Below are 5400 nucleotides of genomic sequence, written 5' to 3' on the forward strand. Positions count from 1 at the left end.
TTTGGGACTATGAAAAAGTTCTGGAGATGGATGGTGGGAATGGTTGCATAGCAGTGTGAATGTACTTAATGTCACTGATCTGTACTCTTAAAAATGATAAAAATGGTAAATTTCATGTTATGTATATTGTACTATAATAAAATTGAAATTAAAAACTCCCTTTACAATAATAACAAAGTGAATATTTAGGAATAAAATTTAACAAAAGAAGTATAAAATTTATAATATGAAAAATATAAAACATTGTTGAAAGCAATGAAATAAGGCCTAAATAAATTGAAAGGCATCCCATATTCATGAATCAGCAGACTTAATATTAAGATGGCTATATTGCCCCCAAGTTGATCTATAGATTCAGCATAACCCTTACCAAAATTCCAATGAACTTCTTTGAAGAAATTTGACAAGCTGATCCTAAAGTTCATATGAAAATTCAAGAGACCCCCCACCAAACAGAAAAAAAAAGTTGAAAAAGAAGAACAGGGTTGGAGAACTCACACTTCCTAATTTCAAATTTTACTACAAACCCACTGTAATCAAGGTAGAGTGGTGTTGGCATAAGGATAGAAATATAGAACAATGGATAGAATTAAAAGCCCAGAAATGAAGCTTTACATTTTGGTCAATTTATTTTTGACAAGGGTACCATGACAATTCAATGGGGAAAGAATAATGTCTTCAACAAATGGTACTGGGACAATAGGATATTCACATGCAAAAAAAAAAATGAAGTTGTACCCCCACCTCACACCACATACATAAATTTAACTGAAAATAGATCAGATATATAAATGTATTAACCAGAACTATAAACCCTTATAAGAAAATATAGGTATACATCATTGTAACCTCAGATTAGGCAATAGATTCTTAGATGTCACACCAAACAAAACATGCACAACTTAAATTAAAAAAAAAGATTAATTGGACCATATCTAATGTAAAAACTTTTGTGCTACAAATTATATCAATAAAGGGAGAAGATAAACCACAATCAGGAAAAAAATATTTGTAAATCATATATCTGCATATATCTGACAAGGGACTTTCTATCTATCTATCTATCTATCTATCTATCTATCTATCTATCTATCCATCCATCTATCTAGTTAGCTGTATATAAAGAACTCTTACAACAAAACAATAAAGACAAATCACCAAGTTAAAAAAAAAAACAAGCAAAGGATTTGGATAGACATTTTTCTAAAGATGTACAAATGGCTATTAAGCACCTGAAAAGATGCTCAACATCATTAGAGAAATTCAAATCAAAATCACAATGAGATACTACTTTATATCACCTAAGATGGCTATAATTAAAAAGACAGATGATAGGTAACAAGTTGTTGGTGAGGATATGGAGAAACTGGAACCCTCATCTATTACAGATGGAAGTGTGTAATGGTACAGCTGCTTTGGAAAACAGATTGGCAGTTCATCAAAACATTGAACACAGAGTTACCCTATAATCCAGTAATTCCATTCCTAGGTGTATACCCAAGAGAAATGAAAACATACAGCCATAAAAAAATTTGTACATGAATGCTCAAATAGTATTATTTATAATAGACAAAAACATGGAAACAATCTAAATGTCCATCAGCTGATGAATGGATAAGTCAAATGTGGTGTAACCATATAATGGAACATAATTCAGCCATAAAAAGGAATAAAGTTCTGATACATGTTACAACATTTATGATATGTGAAGGAAGCCAGTCACAAAATTTTACATATAATATGATTCCATTTAAGTGAAGGGTCCAGAAGAGGCAAATCTATAGAGACAGAAAATAGGTTGCCTTGGAGTGGAAGGGGAGCTGTTAAAGAGAAATGGGGAGTGACTCTTAATGGGTATGGAGTTTTTTTGGAGGGTGGGCATGAAATGTTCTAGAATTAGATAGTGTTGATCCATGTACAACTTTGTGAATATACGAGTACTCAAAACCACTGAATGTACACTTTAGAAAGTGAACTTTAATGGGTGTGAATAATATATTGATAAAACTGTTATTGAAAAAAGAATAAAAAGGGATAAAATCCAAGCTAATAATTTTTTATGAATGTACAATATAATCATGTGACAGTATATGATTTAATAAAATAAACACCCCACACCCAGCTTAACAGAATTTACCCACACTGTTGACACCCTCCCTATATTCCCTCCCAAAACTGCATTCTCCTGTCTCCCTTCAGAGATAACCAGCACCCTGAATTTTGTTTTAATCATTTCTTTGCTTTTTATTTCATTAAAAAAACCCCAAAAAACTGTACTCCTAAATAGTAGATAAATTAGTACTATTTGTTTTGGAGTTATTGATTGTTCTCTCACTTGCTTCATTTTTCAACATGTTTTTGAGATTCAGCCATGTTGATTCATTTTAAAATATAATCAGATTATGTCCTTCACCTCTTTAAAAACCTTCAATGGCTACCCACCACACTCAGGAATTAAATCCAATCCCCTTTCTTTTCCGAGCAGGCCCTACATGATTTGCCCTTGCTTGTTTCTCTTGCCTCATCATCTACACTTTTCTCATTTCGTCTGCTCTAGCTACACTGACTCTCTTGTTTCTCAAACATGCCGGCATTGTTCCTGGCTCAGGGTCTTTGCATTGGCTGTTCCCTTTGCCTTGCATTCCCTTCGCTATCTTCATGTTATTTGCTCCTTTACTTCAATCAGTTTGCATCTCAAATGTCACCCCTCAGAGGAGCCCTATTTAATTCATTGTATGTAAATGTTTCCTACCACTCCCTGCACTACCTATCTACTTACCTTGATTTATTTTTATTTACAACACATCACCATGTGCCCTTATATATTAATTTATGATCAACTTCCTCCATTAAAAAGTACGAGGGCAATTACCTTGTCTTGTTCACCTTGTCTTATTCACTTTCCTGGCATATATTAGGCACTCAGTATTTTTGTACTAATAAATGATAGATTGAGTGAATGAGTGAAGGGCATAGTTTCCATCAGCCTACCTCTTTCAAACCACCCAAATATACAATCTAAAAGTAAACATTGCGTTTCCTTTGTAAATACAGCTTTTAGATGATTACCTGTCCCTACCGTCCACCTAGTATAGTTGTGCAGGTTGCATACTGCACAATTGTAACAGGGCACCAAGCACACACATTAGCAATTTTGGCATGGCCACTGTCTCATTACCCTCTGGAATATTTGCTAATTCTTTCACATCTGCCTGCCTTTACTTGCACATAGAAAATGCAATCCAAATTGGGATACACAAGAAAGGATTTGTTGGTCTGTGTGCTTATGACGTCCAGCAGGAGAGCCTCAATCAGCTCGTCTGATCCAGCAGGTCAACAATGTTATTATCAGAATTGCACTTTCTCTGCACTTCCTTCTGCTCTGCTACCCAGAGTGTTAGCTCCATTTATAACTACATCCCAGTAGATGGGAAGCTGCCCAACTGCTAATTCAAAACTTGTAGGAGAAAAGGCACAACTTCTGCCCCAGCGTTCCAGCAGGAATCCTGATTGGACTAGATGAGGTCACATGCAAAGTTTCAAGAAAATGGCCACAGCTCATGGTCACACGTGCTGTTCAGCCCTCTTTAACCAGGTTCACTGCAGGTAGAAGGGTGAGGCCAGTCTCCCCAAGTGCAGGGACTGCGAGGAGCAGGGAGGGAAGCCTGGGTACTGTAAGCGAGAGGGAAACAGCAGTGGGTGTTGGGTAGACCCCCATAAATGTCCACCAAGTTCCCTGTGGACATCGTATGGGAACCGTGAGATTAAGTGGGATCGGAGTGACTGAATGAAACAGTAGTAAAAATGGAAAATTATTGGCTGTGAATTTTGTGAGCATTTTTTTCTAGAGCTAGGGGCAGTCACGAGGTGTGAGGGCCTGTTTGTTTTCAGTTAGAGGGTGCAATCTTTATTTTTAAGAGTCAGATCTGAAATTGTGCCCTGGCTGCGTACGAACTCTTTCCTTGGCTGCGTGGTTTTCCTCTGGGCCTTAAGCAGCTTGGCTGGGAGTGAGGAGGGGAAAAAAGCTTTGTGCTTCCTGTGGGGTCAGCACCCCCTTTAATGCTGTCTATGTTGCCTGACTTGCTTTCCAAGAGAGACAATAACTTGAGATTCTGCTTTTTTGTAGCAAAGACGCTCATAAGGAGATCTCAGCAGTCAGAAAAGTGCTTGAACCAACTGCCTGGCAATATCCTGACCTGGGAAAGGAAGCCCAGACCTTGGGGAAGTGTCCCTTAGAGAAGCTCAGGCCCCTATGGCCTGGTGCTCACCTCTCTGTTTTGGGCCACTTTTTGCCCTGAGAAGGGTTTGACATATCATGCATGACGCCTGGATTTCCTCATTGCCCTTCACCAATATTTGAGCAGGAGCTGGGGAGTAGGGATGATAATACACGTGATGAAAAGAGAGGAAAGGATGGTTGGACTGTGTGGGGACATGTGCACATGTGTGTATATACATGCAAGTATGTATGCATGTGTGTACGTGTGTACCTGTGGGCGTGTCTTTGTGAGATGTGATTGGACCAGTAGAGGTTGATAGATAAATGGCTCCTTGGGGACTACTTCTAGGCACATCACAGCAAGTTTCCTGACTACATGTCCCCTTAGTTTTCTTCTGTCTGAAGGAATTTGGTGTGCAGGTCTCAGTCGCATGGACATTAAGTTCCTAAAAGGACAAGCAGGAAGGGAGCAGAGGGAGCATGTCACATGGGGCCCACATATGCACAGTGCCTACTGCTTGTCATCACAAAGCCATGGGATGGGTTGGCCTTTCAGACCCAGCCAGAAAGTTGAATCATGCTACCACCCATGAACTCCCAATAATACAGGGAGGAGGTTTAGTCAAAAACTCAGGTTACAAAGAACAGGAACTCTCTCAAGTTAGTGTAGATAATGGGGAATCTTCTGGACCCCAGCATAGCATGCACAGATAGCTGCCCTCTCCATGTTATTCTCTGTGACTCCACAACCTCATACCTTGGGCTCTCTATGCCAGATTGAAGATTTCATCAGGTACAGTAAGTTAGGCTTCTGACAAATGGTAGTGACTCAGTAATTTTTAGTTCCATTGCAGCCTTTACCATTCCCTTTGCTTTAATCCACCCTTACATAATGAACAAGTCTGTGTTTGCCCCATAAGTATCCATCATTATTTTTCTGGGGGCTTCTAATCAGTGACTTCAAAAAAAGTAATTGTAAAGTGCATTTAATGATGTATCTGTGGAATGATGGCAGCCATGTGTTAAAAAATATGGACTAGGGCCAGCTGAGTGGCGTGTTGGTTAAGAGCTGGCTTGGGACGCCAGCTCTGTGCAGCAGGGCCCCGGTTCGGATCCCACATGAGGGACAGTGACACTGACCTCTACAGCTAAGATGTTGAACAACAGCTCAACCTGGAGCT

This window comes from Hipposideros armiger, unplaced genomic scaffold, assembly GCF_001890085.2.
Source record: "Hipposideros armiger isolate ML-2016 unplaced genomic scaffold, ASM189008v1 scaffold_402, whole genome shotgun sequence".
In the NCBI taxonomy this organism is placed as follows: Eukaryota; Metazoa; Chordata; class Mammalia; order Chiroptera; family Hipposideridae; genus Hipposideros; species Hipposideros armiger.